Source organism: Equus asinus, chromosome 1 (assembly GCF_041296235.1).
Source record: "Equus asinus isolate D_3611 breed Donkey chromosome 1, EquAss-T2T_v2, whole genome shotgun sequence".
Lineage (NCBI taxonomy): Eukaryota > Metazoa > Chordata > Mammalia > Perissodactyla > Equidae > Equus > Equus asinus.
In genome coordinates, this window is record NC_091790.1 from 153,902,429 (window position 1) to 153,922,881 (window position 20,453).

The 20,453-nt window shown below is 43.3% G+C and overlaps 1 long non-coding RNA gene across 6 annotated transcripts in view; it reads right to left on the bottom strand.

Moving 5' to 3' along the window:
- Positions 1-9,222: 9,222 nt before the first annotated feature.
- The window catches only part of LOC123283779 (uncharacterized), a 78,396-nt gene continuing 67,165 nt past the window's right edge, over positions 9,223-20,453 (bottom strand). For 4 of the 6 annotated variants that reach the window (XR_011503447.1, XR_011503445.1, XR_011503441.1 and 1 more), the window contains 4 exons: positions 16,424-19,104; positions 14,265-14,335; positions 12,459-12,583; positions 9,223-11,590 (listed from right to left, as the gene is read on the bottom strand). This is a non-coding gene — a long non-coding RNA (uncharacterized lncRNA). Of the gene's footprint in view, positions 11,591-12,458; positions 12,938-14,264; positions 14,336-16,423; positions 19,105-20,453 lie in introns of all 6 variants that reach the window. The other 2 variants (XR_011503446.1, XR_006524464.2) reach the window with 2 other exon arrangements.

Consider the following 20,453-nt stretch of genomic DNA (forward strand, 5'->3'; position numbering starts at 1 on the left):
ATTATAATGTGTCTTGATGTGGGCCTCTTTGGGTTTATCTTGTTTGGTGCTCTCTGTGCTTCCTGTAACTGGTTGTCTGTTTCCTTCCTTAGGTTAGGAAAGTTTTCAGCTATTATTTCTTTAAATAGATTTTCTGTCCCTTTGTCACTCTCCTCTCCTCCTGGGACACCTATAATACAGATGTTAGTGTGCTTAATGTTGTCCCACAGGTCCCTTAGACTGTCCTCATTCTTTTTAATTCTTTTTTCTTTTATCTATTCAGCTTGGGTGATTTCCTGTAGTCTTTCACCCAGCTCACTGATCTGTTCTTCTGTATCATATACTCTGCTATTGAGTCCCTCTAGTGAATTTTTCATTTCCAGTATTGTATTCTTCATTTCTGATTGGTTATTTTTTATATTTTCCAATTCTTTGTTGAGGTTCCCACTGAGCTCACCCATTCTTCTCCCAGGATCAGTGAGCATCCTTATGACTCTCAATTTGTACTCTTTGTCAGGTAGATTGTTTATCTCTATTTTATTTAGTTCTTTACTGGGGTTTTGTCCTCTTCCCTTACTTGGAACATATTCCTTTGTCTCCTCTTTTTTTTTTTTTTTAAAGATTTTATTTTTTCCTTTTTCTCCCCAAAGCCCCCCAGTACATAGTTGTATATTCTTCGTTGTGGGTCCTTCCAGTTGTGGCATGCGGGACGCTGCCTCAGCATGGCCCGATGAGCAGTGCCATGTCTGCGCCCAGGATTCGAACCAACGAAACACTGGGCCCCCTGCAGCGGAGTGCGCGAACCCAACCACTCGGCCACGGGGCCAGCCCCTCTTTGTCTCCTCATTTTGCCTCCTTCTCTATATTTATATCTATGTATGAGGTAGGTCAGGTATGTCTCCCGATCTTGGAGAGGTGACCTTACGTAAGAGATGCCTTATGAGACCCAGCAGTGTGCTTCCCTCTTGTCACCAGTTCCAAATGTTCCAGGAGTGTCCCCTGTCTGGGCTACATGTGTCCTTCTGTTGTGGCAGGGTTGCTCTTGCTGCAGGTTCCAGGGGAGGCTAGGCTGTCCCCCTGGCTGGCTGGTTGTAATGCTCAGCTGTACGTGACTGGTATGGACCCTTCAGATGCTTATTGGATATGGGAAGCCCCAGAATAGTTGGCTGCAAGGTCTAATAGCATATTCCTGTTGCAGTTTTTCTGTTAAGTGAGTAGGCTCCCAGCATGGCTGGTTGCTAGGCTCAGGTGCTTACAGCTGCTGTAGACCTCTGGCCTGAAAGGCTGCTAGTTCTCTCAGGATTGCAGCTGTGTGGGGTTGGCCCTAGGCATGGGAGCACCCAACTGTTTCAGGCTTCTTAAGGTGGGGCTGATCCCCTATGTGGCTATTTGAGAAGTACAAGTCTTCTGCAGCTGACAAGCCCCAACACCTGCAGGTCCACACAACCCATCAACACAGTTCCCCACCCCTCCCCCCACCACATGTGTGCATTGACCTACTGAAGCAAACTTAGTCACCCTACTGCAGAGGCTCCACACACTCCACCAACACAGGCCTGCCCCTTGTGTATGCCCTACCTGGCAGAGGTGGACCCACTCATCTGGCTGCAGTGGTTCCAGGCAACCCCCTGTTTAGGCCCACAAGTTGCCCAAGGGCTTGCTGTTGGGTGTCCCTAGGGCAGGCTGCTTGACCTGGCTGAGCTGGATTAAATCAGTGCTCCAGTGGATGGGGCAGACCCCTGCACCTATAGGCTAGGGGAAGAATTCCAGTGGTGTCTGCCAGTGTCTTTCTCAGCATGCCTGTACCAGGTCATGATAATGGCTGCTGCCAATGTCTCAGTCCCTGGGGAGGTCTCACCTCTTGCTGAGATGCACCCAGAGCTTACCAAGTGAGTCTCTTTCCACCAAAGGACTGTGCACCTTTCTTTCTGGTGATTTTAGTTTGCTTTCTGAAAAGGATGAATTTGTGCATGGACCCATTAAGAACAGGGGTTTTTTCCCTTTTTATGTCTGATAGCTTTTCTCAGGGTATTCTCCATTATTGTTAGTAGCCAGCAAAGCCAGATATTATGACACTTGTGCTGAGTCTAAATGTTGCCTATTATGGTAATGCTCCCTCACTCAGATCCCCAACTCCTCCAGGGAAGGCTTTGTATGTTAAGATTGCTCCCAGCTGGCCATGAGGTGCCGCAGCTCAAAGGTGGCTTTTTTCTCTCCAGTAAGGAATTTTTGCTTCTTCCACCCAAGTCAGCACTGTCCCTTGCTGTGGGGGTTCCTTTTATCCAGTTTTCAGTTCTCTCTTAGGGGTAATTGTTCCAAGAGTAGTTGTAAATTTGTTGTCTCCACGGGAGGAGGTGAGTTCAGAATCTGCTTAAACTGCCATCTTGACACCATCTCAGCAATTTTGTTTATTCATGTATCTCCTAAAACATCTTGGGAAAATTACATACCCTCTTGAACTTTTTAAAGATGAAATATAAAGTTTCTCTTTCTGTATTTAAATAGTTGCAAAGAATGTAATTCTGGTGCATAATCAATATAGACAATTTAAAACAACAATGTTATTGCATGCTTTTATATATATCCAAAGGACTGTAGATACCATAGTAAATTTATACTTATCATCACCTAAAATCTAAAAATACACAAATGATCTTTTAAGAGTAAGAACTTTTAGTGTTTCTTTTCTTCCTTGAATTCATATTTCCATTCCATTTCCCCAATTTTACCCTCTTGTAATATAGTTCATGCTTGAAAATCTCTTATTAATCACCCTAGCATAATTCTATATAAAAATAACACACTATAAATCAAAATGATTTTTTAATTTCCTATAGTCTTAAGCCTTTAGATGTTAAAATCTTTCTTCTGGATTGAGTTATTGTTAAAATTAGAACAAAATTAATGAACATAAATAAATATACTACAACTTTAGACGATGCACCATAAAATCAGGGAGAAATGAGAGGAATGCGGTTTTTTTGAAAGTGGAAGGCGAGCTTAGAAAGAAGAATATTTTTCATGGGATACCCCCGCAGGCTTGTTCTCAGACTGATCCAAACAGGAAAGAGTGCATATGGAAGTCTAGGATCTGGAAATTAATTCCCTGAAATATATCCAATCTAATATATTCCAGCTGGAAGGCTGCTCCCCTTGGAGCCAAAAGCACAGAGTCTCCTTAAGGGGCACTGGGACATATACATATCAACAACCATGACACAAGTCAGGTGTATCTGTTAGGGACCAGTCAAGAGACAAGCCCCACTAGTAATTTGAACGTGGGACATCTATTATGAAGAATTGTTAACTAGGCAAAAGACGATTAACTACTAAAAGGGATAAAAGAGACCTGTAAGGTGTTGCTGAAGTAGAAACTCAGAAGGCAGCTACCATCCCTAAGGCTGAGGGAAAAGTAAATGAGGAATTTAGAAATGTAGAGAAGGATCCCACAAGGCTAAGATGCAGACTCTTGAAGAGAGGGCATGGTTGCTGCAGCAAAGAAGAAACAGGATGCTGGCAGTGCTCACTGCAGCACCTTAGAGTTGTCACCACTGCGGTGGACACTGTTGGGAGCCTCTGCACCCCAATTTGCTAGCAACTGCACAGAAAACAGCACATGGAACAAAAGCTTCCATTCCTTCCGCTTCCACTTTGCAGCCCTCTATCGCTAGAGTGGGACATTGAGCTGGCTGTCAAAGCAGAAATCTAACAGGCAGAGTCCTGCTCCAGGGTGACAGAGCAGGACAGAAAAAGAGTGGATTTGGAGCTGAAAGTCAATTAATTAACAACTGGCACAAGCGTTGAGAGAAAATTACAGTTAAAGGATTACATGAGTCCAGAGAAAGGGGAAATGACTTTTAACCTCCTCTCTCCCCAAATCAATGGACTGATGGACTCTACAGTAGGTCCTGAGTCTTTGGTCTCAGTTATATTTGCAGTTTTTAAGGGAGAGTAACCAGAAGCTAAAAGATCCCTTGCAGTGATGCCCAGGGCTAAGAATCTTACCCCGAGCTCACAAAATCTTAGCTTTGCTTCTGTGTGTGTGCAAAGGGAGCCGGTTTTCTCACATGTTCAGGAAGCATGACCAGGATTCTCCAGGGGCGAACTGCGTGTCTGTCTCTGTGGCATTGCTCATCCTGACACCAGCCCATGGAGACTGCTTTTACTGCTGAGTTTCTTCTCCTTTGATTCCTGCCCAAGAAGAGTAGGAAGGCAGGGAGCTGGGGATCATCTATTTTGATTTCTGGTATTTCTGCTCTCTGTTTTGAAGTGAAATGATTTCATACAGCCACCAAATTGGCACCAACTTCTCCTTTTCACCAACTCCCCTGCAGTCTTTATCACTGCAGTCAAGAAGATATTATAAAAAAAATTCGTCAGTGCCAACCAACTGTGACAGGATTTTATTTCAAAATCATTCTCTGTTGGCTTTACTTGTACAAAACTCTCTGCCATATTCTATAAAACACCTCATTACTCATCTCATGTCTTTAGAAAGAAGCCCTCTGAAAAACCACATGATGGAGCAGGAAGTACACTGGTTGGGAATAGAAGGCTGAGGCATTCTATTTCCATCACTAACTAGCCGTATACACCAGAAAATCACTGGGTTTCTCATCACCTCCTCAGCTTCTCCTGCTGAGGGCTGCAGAGTTCGGGACCATATTTACCGTCATCAGCCTCCGGGGACGACTGGAGAATACCACACTCACGTTGTTGAGCATTGTTGAGGTGGAGGGGCCAAGGAACTCAGCTAGGGGAGTTCTTGTCTACACAGCTCTACACCCACAGCCCTTTTTATGACCATATCTACATTCCTTTTTAGTTTTGTTTTTGTTTTTTTTAGGAAGGTATAACAGACATACAGTAAAGTGCACAAATTGATGACTTCTTACATAAATATACACCTATGTAAATACCTTTTGTTCAAGACACAAATATTTCAAATATCCCTGCCAAATCCCTGTGCCCTTTCTTAGTCAAAGCCACTCCTGCCCCTAGAAGTAACTACTGTTCTGACTCCTGTCACCACAGAATTGTTTTGCCTCTTCTTGGACTTCGTATATATGAAATCTTACAGAATACACTCTTGCATCTGGCTTCTTTCACTCAACACTGTCTGTGAGATCCATCCACAGGTAGCTCCTTCCTTTTCCTTGCAGAGTAGTATTCCATTGTGTGAATGTACTGCAATTTACCTATCCAGTCTGCTGTTGATGGACATTTGGGTGGTTTCCAGTTTTTGGCTATTATGAATCAAACTTCTATGAACACTCTTGCACACGTCTTTTGGTGGACAGCCAGTCAGCCCTCCCTATCCACAGGCCCCACATTCATGGATTCAACCAAAGGGGGATTGAGAGGCCTACAATGGTTGCACATACTGAACACGTATTGACCTTTTTTTTTCTTATCATTATTCCCTAAACAATACAGTGTAGCAATTATTTACATAGCATTTACATTGCATTAGGTATTATAAGTAATAAGTAGTATTATAAGTAAAATTTAAAGTATACAGGCGGATGTGCATAGTTATGTGCAAACACTACCCCATTTTATAAAGGGACTTGAGCATCTGAAGATTTTGGTTTCTGCGGGGGTCCTGGAAACAATCCCCCACAGATAGTGAGGGACGACTGTATATAGTTTTCTTGGGCACCATATCAGTCCAATCAGAAGAGCAAAACCACATGATAATTTGAATAGGAAAAGTTTAATATAAAGAATATTTAACTATAATGGAAGTAACAAGGGACTGGCTAGTAAGAAGTAAAGAGAAATCTAAAGAATACAGAAAAAGCAAATATACGGAGAGGTTACCAACAGCAGGGCTGAGATAGAGCATCCCAAGAAGACCCACCCCATCCTATCCCTGCCCTCAGGGCATGGTCTGAGACACTGACCTTGTTAGGACACAGCCATGGCTCACTGAGTAGCAGAGAAGTCACTGTATTGTTGCACTGGTGGAACCTTCCAGAAACCTGCCCTGTGGAAGTTGCTGGAAACCCATCTTCCAGGATGCCAGGGAAAGCTATTCACAGGGCAGTGTCATAACTGAGGCACTTTACTACAAAACTGACTAAAGTGGTTGCTCCGGGAAGCTGCAAGCTACCAGGTACTGCTGGCCGCCATGACTGCAGGGACTCAGAACTGGAGAAGCCACATGTGCTGCAGGAGCTGGACTCCAGAGAGGCCATGTGCACTGCAGGGGAGCTGCTCATCCTGCAGCAGCTGGATGCTGGAGAAGCACATTGCAGGAGCCTGAGGAGCAGCACACTGGAACCAGGAAGCAAAAACTCTTCCTCCTGCAATTTCTCACCAGCAGCCTCTACTGACCAAGCTTCAGTACCAGCTGGCAAAACAAAAAATATTTAAAGGGCCTAGATCCATCAGAGCAGTCACAGAACCAGCTGATTGCTGAGACAGTAAATCAGGAACCGGCACAGGTATATACCTAGGAACAGAGCTGCTGGGTCATAGAGTTGCCTCAAATTTAGCTTTAGCAGATTCTGTCCCACAGTTTTCCAGAGGGTTGCACCAACAATATACAAATATACAAGTTGCAATATACAAAAATGCCAGTTGCTTCATATACTTGCCAACACTTCATATTGTTAGTCTTTCTAACCTTAGAGATTCTAGTGAGTATGAAGTGGAATTTCATTATGATTTTATTTAGGATTTCCTTGATGACTGAAGATGTTGAGCACTTTTTCATATGCTTATTGGACATTGAGAAATTCTCTTTTTGAAGAACATTCAAACGTTGCCCATTTTTTATTGTCTTTTTTCTGATTGATTTATAGGAGTATTTTTTTTTTTTTGAGGAAGATTAGCCCTGAGCTAACTGCTGCCAATCCTCCTCTTTTTGCTGAGGAAGACTGGCCCTGAGCTAACATCTGTGCCCATCTTCCTCTACTTTATATGTGGGACGCCTACGACAGCGTGGCTTGCCAAGTGGTGCCATGTCTGCACCTGGGATCCAAACCGGCGAACCCTGGGCCACTCAAGCAGAACATGTGCACTTAACCACTGCGCCACCAGGCCGGCCCCTGCAGGAGTATTTTTTATATGCTGGATATGAGTCATTTATCAGATATGTGTATTGCAAATATTTTCTCCCAATCTGTGGGTTGCCTACATTAATTTTTTCTTAATATTCATAGAGACAGAAGATCCTAATACTGAATCTTCCAATATGCTGGCTCTTTTAGGATACATATCAATGGCGAAAGAGTCATGGTGACATGCTTATATAATTGGAACAAAGTAAATTAATCTTCTGGAGTTGGTCTTTGCACTTGCCTAAAAAGACAAACATATTTTAAAGTCATCCTAATCCATTTAAATTAATTGTTCTTTTTTCCCTCTGCCAGTTCAATTGTTGAAGTCAAAGATTTCTAAAGCTGAAGAAAAGATTCAGGGTTTGAATTTATTATAGAAGCTTCTGCGAGACCAAATCAGATTGTCTTGCTCAGTTTGCAGGGGAGATATCCTGCTTACAAATCCACAGTGGAACGGTGCCCCTTGCAAGCTCCGGGGGCACCCACCCTTCCCTGTCACGGTGCCTTATAATTATGTGCTTGGCTATCCGTTTTCCTTCTCAACATTAAGTTCTTTTAAAGCAAGAATCAAACATTCTCATTCATCTGTATAACCCCAGGGCCAGCCCAGGAACTGGTGTGCCCTACACACTCAAGGAACATTCCTTGAATGTCTTGATTCAATCACAGCAATAATCTAGTCCAGATGTGGGATGAGACGCAAACTGGGTCTTTACTTATGTCCAGTTTTCACTGATGTTGGGGCTGATGGTGGCTAATAAATGGAAAGATGGGAATCTAGAAGAAAAGTCTGATTCCCTGAGCCATGAAAAATGGGAAACTGGAAGCCCCAGAACAATCCTCTGGAGATGGGGACTGACTAGAGAGCGGGCAAACACAGCCTGGTTCATACCAAGAAGGGATCAGAAGGGATCTGATGATGTGGTACCGGAAGGATGGCTGGTTGGAAGAGAAAACAGAGCTGAGGGTAGGAACCAGTAAGGAGCCCTTTGAACAGCTCGCCAAGTCCAGCTGCACGTTAGACTCACCCAGTGCTCAGGCCTCACCGCAGATCAGCTGATCAACGGAGGGTGGAGCAGGCATCTGTACTTTTAAAAAAAGTATCCCAGGTGATTCTGATGATGGAGAAGGTTGAGAACACCTGCTCTAGAGCAAAGTGAGGCTGAAGGGCTTCTCTCCAACATTGACCCTGCGGTCTGTGTTAAGAAAAGGCTGATTGGGGCCGCCCCGTGGCGTAATGGTTGAGTTTGCATGCTCCACTTTGGCGGCCCGGGGTTCACCGGTTCAGATCTGGGCACGAACCTACACATCACTCATCAGGCCATGTTGTAGCATTACCCCACATACAAAAAAAATATAGGGAGGAAGATTAGCACGGATGTAGCTCAGGGCCAATTTTCAAGGAAGGAAGGCAGAAAGGAAGGAAGAGAGGGAGGGAGGGAGAAAGGAAGGATGGAAGGAAGGAAAGAAAGGAAAAGGGCTGATTCATATAAATTCCCTTGGAAGGATCCAGAGGATCACCAATTAAAGGTTTGGGTGCTGCAAGGTGAGCAGTTTTAACCTAGATCTGAGGGCTAGACCTAGGCTTCCCGTGCTGAGGATTTCACTTCCTTTCACTGTTGAAAGAAAAGCAAAAAAGGAGTTCTGACTTTGAACTTGAGTAGAAAACAAAGTGAATTAGGAAGGAGAAAAGGTGACCACCCTAAGTAAAAAGCCACATTAGCCAATTGTATCCCTTTTTGCTATAATTACTACCTTGAGCCAATTGTATCCCTTTCGTACCCTAAGGTGCCACACACTGCAGTAAAGTTGTTTCAGTGATTAAAAGGTTGAGACTAGAGCATGGAGGGCCTTGAATGCCAAAGTAAGGAGAGTGAATGCCTTCCAGTGGTGGCACCCATCGGGCATAACTGCAGACTAGGGAATGCGTTCCTGGGGCAGGTGGCTTCACTAGTAAGTCAGTCTTAACTCCAGAAGCCTAGAATTCTAGGATAGACGGTCATCCCTTGGTATTTGGAGGGGACTGGTTCCAGGACCCCTGTGGACACCCAAATCCACACATGCTCAAGTCCCTTACATAAAATGGCAGAGTATTTGCATATAACCTGCACATCCTCTGATATACTTTAAATCATCTCTAGATTACGTATAATACCTAATACAATGGAAACACTATGTAAATAGTCGTCATACTGTATCGTTTAGAGAATAATGACAAGAAAACAAGTCTGTACATGTTCAGCACAGATGCAACTGTCGTAGGCCTTTAGACCTGCGGTTGGTTGAATGCGCGGGTGCAGAACCCATGGATAGGGTGGGCCGACTGTACATTATTGGCAAGAAGCAAAGTAAGTACTAGTTATTTTTGAATCTGAGTTTTCTTCACATATATCTTGCAAATGCCAACTTGCATTAGTAACTCTCATTTTCCATGTGAGTGCAACTGGCAGTTGCTGGTGGGGCTTAGGTCAAGCACAGAGAACTAGCAAACCTATGGGAAAGTTTTAAGCCTTGTAAATCTGAGGTTTAGAAAGAAAGTGCAAAGTCAACTGCAAGGTCCCCGCCTGCCTGTTTAATGACATGGTATTAGAAAAAGAAAGTACATGAGGTTGGAAGGCATTGTAATTATCGGGGTTGCTCTATGCTGAAATCCGGGGGTTCTGTGCCACAAAGAACAAGTTGGAGAAACCATCTCTCCAGCCATTTCCCATCCCAACCAAACTCTCACCCAGCCACACCTTTACAGCTCCTGTCAAACAAGTCCAGATGAGCCATTCCAACTGGTTGTTTGGATAAAACTTACTGCTAAGAACATTAGACAATATAATCCAGCTGAAGGAGAAAAAATTACATCGCTTGGGCAAGGGGGAGCTATACTTAGTCATTCAAGAAACATTTTCAGGTGACAACTATGTGCCAGGCACTGTGCTAGGTGCCAAAAAAACAGATGAAAAACTGTGATCCCTGTCTTCATGGAGCTGAGTGGGAACATCCTGTTTACAACCACTAAAGCCTCTCCTTGATAATAAATAATAAACCTCTTATACAACCTGAATTGAGATTAGATTGAAGAAAATTTGCACCTAAAACCACCCTCAAAGCCAAAAATAAAACAAAAAGCAAAATAAATTTTAAAAAATTAATTTTTTTAAAATACAAAAAGTTTAGTCTCAGCACCCAGATTTCCCACCACAACAGCATAATTTGGTTCAGGTAGGTGGTCTACGGAAGGTGTAGTGGTTTAGGTCCGATCAGAAGATAGAAACCACATAGCGGGTTAAACAGGGGAGTTTAATACAAAGAATTATTAGCTATGAAAAAAGACTGTAAGATATAGGAAACTCTATATGGAACCTAGGGTTGAGGGAGAAGACCCCAGGAAGGACAAACTTGGAAGGGGTTCGCTAGTGGGAGAACGAGGGTTCTGCCCACCACATAGCAGAGAAGTTTACTGTGGAGGTCTGAACTGCCAGGCAAATAATAGGCCATTGTCTGGGGTGCAGGTTGGGGGGGCCGGCCATCAGAACTGGTGGCCTCAGTGTGCGATGGTGTTCAGGTGCAGGTGGGGTTAGCGGGGTTTCCGGTTTTCGTTAGAGACAGCTGCAGAAAGGTTATTGCCAGACCGAGGCTGCAAAGTTGCAGAGGGACCATGTTCTGGGCCTAAGGCTGGGACAGGTTCCACCAGATGTCCTCTCACCCACACCACCAACCCCTGGCCCACCCAGAAACCACAGGAGAACCTCTTCCTCCTGCAGGGCCCCTCCAGTGCCTGCTACTGAAAAAGCTTAACACTTTAAGCTCACTTACTTTTAAAATTGTATTTATTATACTGTGTTTGTGTGTCTATATATATTATAAAAATATAATTTTACTTTATTGCTGACTTTAAAGGAGAAATACTTAAAGGAATCCCATTGTGTATCCCAGAGCATAATGAAGGGTGTATTTGGAGCTGAGAAGCAATAAATTGATAGCTGACACAGGCAGTCAAACATTCTAAGGGGAACTGAAAAATGTGGTCATTCTCCGGGCTGTTTTAGCTCCACTACTGAACAGCTAGCTGTGCTGGATTTCATAACGCATCCCCAGACCCTGAGAAATTGCTTAATGCTCATTCTGGGTATCAACTTGGGGCACTTGGCTAGTTTGCAGCTCTAAAGAGGGTCAGCTCAGTTTCTGCCGTGGCTTCAGTGTGACAGCTCTGTGCTCTCCTTCTTTCCTTCCAGCTGCTGTGTGCGCTGTCTGGGAAGTTCTACTCCAGCATTCGACTGACCTTCCCCAGCACACTCACAGGTCATTGTTCTGGGACACTCACATTTCCCACAGTTCCAGACCAGTGGGTTATACCACATGCTCCACTTTCCACTGTCTCTCTTTGGGGAAAAAAAAATCAGGCTCTTCCATGGTTGTTTAATTTTCTTGATGGTGCAAACAGCTTCTGTCACGAGAGATCATTTTTAGGAGACCAGGTTCTAGAATCAGACATCCCCCAGTGCCAGCATTTAGTTAAGTTGTGCATCAAGTCTTGAAACCTGTTTTCTCATCTGTAAAATGGGGATAAAGAACACCTGTTCATGTGATTGTTAGAAGCATTAAATAGGATAATCTGCGTTAAGTACGTAGAAAGTACCAGTAGCATAGTAAATAGTTGGTAATAGTTACCGTTATTATGCTGTGCAAATGGGCAAAACTCAACAGGGAAATAACTCAAAACTCCCAGAGAAATAGCCAGCTATGCTTTTCCTTCCTCAAAATGCTAAAAATTTAACAGTCATTTATATTGATCATGATTTTGAGTATCCTTATTACCCAGCTAAAAAGGAAATGAGGTTTGATGGAATGTTTTTCACTCTCCCCTGGCTTCACTCCCAGCGTGGAGAATTTGCAAGGATTTGCCTATGATTTTTCTTTTCTCTTTTTAATTCAGCTGATGCTGTTGTTCATTATCCACTTGAGGTGGTATTAGAATAAATTAATATTAAAATATTTAAATATAGAACAATGTGTTTGAAATGCCGTTAGGAAGATTTATCACCTGCAATGAGAAATCAGTGCTCCATTAGCTACAATCTCCTCTCCAGTAAGTTTGGAGACCTGCGGCTCGGATCATTACCCAGCACCTCTCTCTCCCTCTTTGTCCCCTGATGCTGTGTGGACGGCTGTTCTTGGGTTTACTAAGGGTTTGTTCTGCTGACTCGTTAGCACCTCAGACACCTGTGTCTGACTCGATGCGCTTTAATACCACCTGCCTAGACAGCAAGCTGAGGCCAATGAACAATACACGGAAAGGCAAAACGCACTTGCTCCACCAGTCGTGAAAGATAATGCAAAGTGTACTTGAGAAAAGCAGACTGACTGAGAGCCACATTTCCAACGCAGAGGACAGAGCTGTGAGAGGGAATCCCTTTGTACCTTGTGGTTGTTGAGAGAGTCGACTCTGGGGCCAAACTGCCCGGGTTCAGACCCCAGCCCTGCCACTTGCTGGTGGTGCCATCTTGAGCAGGTTACTTTACCTCTCTGTGCCTTGATGTCCTCATCTGAAAAATGAGGATGATGACAACACCTGCCTTGTAGGGTTGTTGTAAGGATTACGTGAGTTAATAAATGTAAAGGGCTTCAAACATCTGGCACGTAGTTGATGCTGTGGAAGTACTGACTGTTCTTACCTGGTCTTTGAAAAAGACTTAAGAGGAAATATAATTACAGCTTCTTCCAATCAATTAAGTACCTGCCAGCATTCCAGAAGACCCCTTATTTATAAGATCCCTTTCCTTGGCTCAGACTTGTCTCCCTTGGCCAAATTTATTCAAAAGGATAACGACCTACTTTTAAGCAGAAAACCCTGAGGAAGTCATTTTGAGAGGAAACTTCTCAGGAAATTCCCAAGTAATCTGCTGGGGAAAAAATATCAGTATGTTAAACCTGTTTAAAAGCCAGCCAGCCCCAGACTAGCCTACTGCCTCACAAGTCAGGATAGCGGGTTAGCAACGCGCTGTTTCTTAATCTGGTGCCAGGCCCCGGGTGTGCTGGCTGTGTGAAAAGGGATCCAGCTGCGCGCTTGTGCTGTGTTCACGTTTTTGCACGTATATTCAACTTCAATACAAATCTGACTTAAAACAAATACCCTACCAGGAGATAGAGTGCAAGCTCACCCGAGAACCTCTGAATCTCTTCTACCTCTTCTTCATGGGTATTTGAAAATTCCTTTGGTGAAGAGCCCTGATCCTTTTGGACCTAGGCTGAGGCATGAGAATAAGTGGCCTCTAAATGGGACCCCTAAAACATCGGAAAAATAGTTTTTTAGTATAAATATGTTCCACGTAATATTTGGGACGTATTTATACTAAAAAATACTTGTTTACCTGAAATTCAAATTTAACTGGGTGTTCTGTATTTTTATTTGCTAAATTCAAATTTTGGATAACTATTTTTTAGGGAATCTCAAATATTACATGGAATGTATTTCTACTAATAAAATATTTATCTGAAATTCAAATTTAACTAGATGTCCTGTTCTGACAACCCTATTCTGGATGCTTTACATACATTGGCTCATTCAACTCTCATACAACTGAATGAGGAACTATTACCACCTCCATTTACAGATGAGAAAACTGAGGAAAAGAGGCTAAGTAGTTTGCCTAAAAGATCCGGCAATACCAAGTACTGGCAAAGATGCAGAGCATTGGAAGTCTCATATACTGCTCGTGGAAATGCAAAATGGTAGAGTTACTTTGGAAAATCATTTGGCAGCTTCTTAAAAGTTAACAGACGCCTACTATATGACCCTACCTACAATATCACCTAACAAAACACTTTGAAAAAGTTTTGATACTGTGAAGCTAAGGTCAAAAATAACTGCACACACACACATGGTACTCTAGTGGGTAAATCTGTTTCTCATACTGTTTGTATGCTCGAGAGGAAAAAATACATATATTGCAAATAATTACTCCCAATTTCTCATTAATGGAAAAAGAAGTTACAACTAAGGAAAGTAAGAAGGCTAGAATAAACCCTCAGGTGCTGGATTGGACTCAGAAGTATCAATATTGACTCGTGTCTTAAAAGATACAAACATACAGATAAATAGACACAGAAATAAAAATAGAGGTGTACAGTATATGCTGAGTTAGTATACATACATGTCTTAGCTAATTCTATCTACTGAGACAGGCTAGAAACACCACCCACCCAGGAGCAAATGAGTACACTTACTGCCCATGGCTTGGATTCTTCTACCATTTTCTAGTCAAAGGAACCAAGGCTCCTTGGAGAACTGGTTGATTCTAGGGTTGGAGAAAAAAAAGTAAGATAAACCTAGAGTATCTTATGGTGCCAGAAAGCAAGAAGTACTAAAAAATAAAAGATGGCAGCACACCCAAGGGACACAGAAGTCACCTGAAAGAGCTCCCATAGGCCAAAGTTGGAACCACTTGAGGAACAAATAAATGACAGGATTGGATTATAACCCAAAGAATAAGATAAATATCTATGAGCCCATGAGCTGCTATAAATAAGTACCAATAAATAAATGAGGGAGAACTGACAAGTCTTCTTTACAGAAGAATCCCAATCAACAGAGGTAGGAGGAATGAGGAAAGGAGAAAATCACATTAGACCACCACAGGAACCATGGCCGAGAGCAAGATCCACCAAAGGATGCTAAAATCAGGGGGCAAGAGTTTAAGCATAAACAGGATACTTGTATGGGCTCAAAGTATCTCTCCTCAAATGTTTAATAATTATAAGAGAAAATATTAAGTTTATGGTGGAGAATCCTGACAAATACCACCTTAACCAAGCAATCAAGGTTAACATCACCAGCAACACATCAAAATTATGTACCTCACTACGATGCACCGAGAAGAGCAATCTTCTGTTGGATCCTTCCTCAAACTATATAACCTTAATCTCATCATGAGGAAACATAAGATTAACCCAGACTGAGGGACATTCTATAAAATAACTGACCAGTGCTCTTCAAAAGCATCAAGGTCATTGAAGACAAGGACAGACTGAGGAACTGTCACAGATGGGGGAAGGCTAAGGAGACATGACAACTAAATGAAACGTGGGATTCCTGGAACAGAAAAAAGAACAGTGGTGGAAAAAATGGTGAAATCCAAATAAAGTCTGCAGTTTAACTAATATTATTGTACCAAGGTTGATTTCTTAGTTTTCATAAATATTCTCTGGTTATGTAAGATGTTAACACAGTGGGGAGTGGGTGAAACATACACAGCAACTCTGTATTATTTTCGCAACTTTTCTGAGTTAAAAATTATCTAAAAATTGAAAATATTACCCAAAAAACATAGAACTCTAATTTCTCCCTGACAATCCCTTTCTCTAGTAAAAGAAAAAAAGCCATTAAAGAGCCAATTTGGGCTGCAAGAATAGGGTGAGCCTACCACATTTTGGACTATTAAATGATTTTCCTGGTCCTCCTCTCATCTCTAAATTGGGTCAGGAATCCTAAAGTGTCTATTTGTTCCCCCTCTTTCCTTCTTCGAATTTCTAAATCAGGATTTCCTACTGAATGCAGCTGGCGCTCTCCCTCTCCCACACAGCTCAGTGCCTCACATGGCGGCATGGCCCAACTGGTGGGCTGTGCCCCTCAGACTCTGCTACAGTTATGCTTTCTAAATGTGGGTTAGGGAAGATAGGTTCCCTGGAGGTGCCACTTGTAGTTAAATGTCTGCAAACCCTTCTAGAATTTTTTGAGGAAAGCAATGTAGAAAAATCTCACCCAAAGAAAGAGTTGCAAGGTCTGGTCTTAAGGATCCCCAGTTGCCTCATTTTTTGAGGAAAGTAATTCCCATCTCTGAATATATAAATAAACTATTAGTGGGTTAAAAAGTAAAAACCATCTGCCGCCATCTGAAGATGCTGCCAAACTGTGACATTTCATAGGACTGTCTACATCTTCCGTCTTTCCATAAGGCAGAGTTTTTAAAAACTTTTACCTAAAACCAGACTTTTACCTCATTTAGGTGTTAGATTTTGTATGAGAAATAGATTCGTCTCTGACTCTTCAGTTAGCTCACAGGTAAACCTACTTTGATTGATATAAAATGTTTGCATATTGATAATATGAATCTTAGAGGTAACTAAGAGGATATGTTTCCAACTAATGGAAGAAGAGGCTACCTACGAAAAAAGAAAGAAAGAAAGAAAGAAACCACTACCACCCAAAACCAGATACTCAGAGGACGCCATCGAGGAGGGAATACCTTCAATAGACTCAGGACACATTGAAACTATTTATCTTTTGAGGTTCAGGGATTATTGGGACATCTGGGATGAGAGACCCAGTGTCATTTTCCCTTTCTCCAGGTGTTAGGCCAGCCTCTTAAGACCTCAGAAGTACACACCTAAGTTCATGGTAGTTGTGAGTCCACCAACTTGATTACAGCAACTTATTAAGCAAGCATGTTCACTGGGCATGTTGGGATTTTTCTGGAAGTCTTGCAAGGAGAAACTGCAACTCAGAGCAATCCTTGGAGGGGAAAATAGAGGTGCTCTCTTTATCTCCTATTTCCAGCTGATCAATGGTTGTCTCTTCCAGTGTCTTGGTCTCTCAGAAAACCATGGTCCATGCTCCGAATGGGTTCATTTCCTCTCAACCTAGATGTACAAGGGCAACTCGGGATGGGTGAGGTGACAAACAAGAGAAGAAAGAAATAGTCAAGGGAATCTGAGAAGGTGCACGGGATTTTCATTTAGTATATTAATTTCAATGCCACTTCCACCATCCAACCTTCTTATAAATGCAGCAAAGGTGAATGAGACAACATGAAATCTGTGTCTGGAGTCCAAGGGTAGTACTGAAACAATATAAAATGTTTGTTTGGAAAAACTCAAAAACCTATCTCCTACAGTCTGACTGATGTTCATTCTGTTGCCTGGTCCCCAACCCCAAGGATAATAACTCAGTGGGTTTAGGGGGAGACTGGATTCTTCAGTTTTAAGATGGTGGGGCAAAGTCGGGGCCGAGACCACCAGTGTTAGCTCCTGCACCATTCCAGGATGGAGGTCCTGCAGTCTCTCAAGCAACCCAGGTTCTGAGTGCTGGCTGGGTGCTCTGGAAGCCCTGTCATGGCAGAGCAGTATGTAGACCAGTCCATACCATGAGTTCGAGCCTGGAATCACAATGGTGGCGATGGCAAACAGAACAAGAGGAAAGTATAGTTCTGCTCCACTGCTAAAAACCTGCCTAGGACCTACTAGAAAGTGCCCATCCCTGTGGCTGTACGTCAAGAGTTAACTCCAAAGGCAGGAGATACGTGTATAAACCCATTGGTCACCAATGAATGGTTTGCTTTATGTTAAAGCCCAAGGGGGTTGAACAGTTTGGGGATGCTAAAGTCATTGAATTCTCCGTTGATGGAGTTCTAGCCACGTGCCTAGCACAATACCTATCACTTTGAAGGGAGATATATATAATTTCTGTATCTATAGATATAAATAAATCAATCTATAGATCTCCCTTCAAAGATATATATCCCTTCAAAGTGAATATATATATATTCAAATATAAATGATGTCCAGGGATCAGTCAGCTTCAGGCCATGCTAGAGATGATGTAGAAAAGACCCTTTATTTCAGTGTTTCTCACACTTGGCTGCACCTTGGAATCACTTGAGGAGCTTAAAAAAATACGGATGTGGGGCTGGCCCTGTGGTGGAGTGGATAAGTTCGGTAAGCTCCACTTTTGCAGCCTGAGTTTGTGGGTTTGGATCCTGGGCACAGACCTAAACTACTCATCAGCCATGCTGTGGCAGTGACCCACATACAAAATAGAGGAATACTGGCACAGATGTTAGCTTGGGGCTAATCTTCCTCAAGCAAAAAAAGAGGAAGATTGGCGGCAGATGTTAGCTCAGGGTGAATCTTCCTCAGCAAAAAAAGAAACAAACAAAAAAACCTGGATGTCTGGTCTCCACCCCCAGGGATTTTGATGTTACTCATCTGATGTATGGCCAGGACATAATGTGCATCCAAGGTTGAGAATCACAGTTTTATTGGAGTCTAAAGGTCCCAATTGTAGTCCTGTTAATTTCTATGGGAAACTAATAAAAGCTAGCTTCCTGTGTGGCTAACAATGACCACTGTGGGAGCTAAGCATGGTCTATTGACAGCTAATGAAGAGAAATATCCACGAAGCTGATGTACATTGCCCTGGGACATATCAAAGATTAGCTAAAACTCCATTGTGTACAGGCTGCAGCCCTTGATGGGCTTCTGAGTGAGATGCTGGAGCAGGGCTAAGGCTTACACAGCCATGAGCTCAAATAAGATAATACAGATACCCATAGACGGCTGTAAGTTTTGTGTTACTTGTAGCACCTGGGCATCCCTCAACCTGGCTAGAGAGCTCTGAACACCTCTGCCCAATAGCTCCCCCATCTCAGTGAAGAGCATAAGTCCCAGACTGGTGGTCAGGTGAACTTCCACCCTATGAGATGACAGAGAATTTGTAATTATAGGTTTAGATTTCTGAATCCAAATTAGAAACCTCTCCTGATTGCTTAACAACTAGTCATACCTCCTTTGAATGAACTGTCATATTTGGAAGTAAGGTCAACCCCCTGTATCTGTCTCTTTGATTATCCCACACGCCTCTTGATATCCTCATCTCTTGGAGGAGGAGAATAATAATGTCTACCTGAACACCTCCAGGCTCAAAGGCAGGGGCTCATATACACCAACTCACTTCATCCACCCCTTACCTTAAGAAGAGAGTCCTATCCTGGACTGTGTGTGGCTGCTCCTAATGGGCGTCTGGCCATCTCTCTGTCAGCTTCAGCCAGTGGGTAGGTGGTGGTCAGGACATCGGCAGCTCCTGCCTTTTTTGTGTGTGTGTGTGCTGAGGAAGATTCACCCTGAGCTAACATCTGTTGCCAATCTTCTTCTTTTTGTATGGGAACCGCTGCCACAGAATGGCCACCGACAGATGAGTGGTGTAGGTCCATGTTGGGAACCGAACCCAGGCCGCTGGAGCAGAGCATGCCAAACCTAACCAGTAGGCCATGGCGGCCGGCCCAGCTCCTGCCTTTTAAACAGAATTGTTTAAAGAGTCACATCAGCCCGGAGCCAAGCATGGAGGTTCCAGTCACTCTGTTGCAAGGCAACACTGTGCCCCTGCTGCGTGCATCCATGGCAGGCCAGCCTGGGATCCTGGGCTGCTTTTCCCGTAGGGCCTTGAATCGCTGGATCTTTACGTCCTCCTTCAGGCAGCTGATGGGAATCTCTCCCCAAACTCAGTATATTCATTCTCTATTGCTACATAACATATTACCACACATGTAGTGGCTTAAGCAAAACCCATTTATGGTCTCACAGTTTCCATGGGTCAGGAGTCTGACCACAGCCTGGCTGGGTCTTCTGCTCAGGGTCTCAGAGGCTACTATCAAGGTGTCAGATGGGTTGGGTTCTCATCTGGAGACTTGACGAGGGAAGAATCTGATTCCAGGCTTATTCAAACAGTTGGCAGAACCCATCTCTTTGTGGCTGCAGGACTCAGGGTCGTGGCTTTCTGCTAGGGGCCATTCTCAGCTCCTAGAGGTCACCCACAATTCCCTGCCATGTGGTCTTCTCACAACGTGGCAGCTTACTTCTTCAAAGTGAGAGAGAGACAGAAAGAGAGAGACAGAGCCTCTTTCTCCAGTCTGCTATTACCTAACCAAGGGAGTGACATCCACCACCTTTGCCACATAATGTAACCCAATCAAGGGAGTGACATCAATAGCCTCTGTCATCTTCTATGGGTTAGAAGCAAGTTACAGGTTCCACCTGCACTCGGGAGAAGGTGATATACAAAGACATGACTCATTGGGGGTCACTGTAAGGTACGTCTGCCACACTCGTCACTTGCTTTCTGTATTTGACACTGACTATAGGATTAGATTTCCTCTTTGATCCTTCTTGCCAAGCCTGAACTTGGCCAAAGTTTTTGTTACTGATCCCTGACTGCTTCCCACTAATTCCTCCCACTCTTCCTCCCTCCAGATGCTCTTGGATGATGTCGTTGAATGTGTTGGTGGCAATCAGCCTTGACAAATAGATGCCATCCAACCTCTGAGGAAATTGATTGAGAAAGGTTAAGTGTCTTGTCCAAGGTCACACAGATTACAGTACAGATGGAATCTGAGCCTGGGTCTATTTGATTCCCAAGCCCATGACCTTCTAGTCTGCTTGGCCTACGTGGTAGTGATAATCCCACTCATGGACCAGGACCGATAAAGAAATAACGCATGGAACAGTACTTTGTAAATTGAAGAGTACTATGCAAATATTTAGTAAGAATTTCACTCATTAAAATCACGGATTTTAGCCTTCTTAACAAAATGGATTCTCGCTTGCATTTGCCCTTTCCAAACTCCACATCTAGGAAAAATTTTG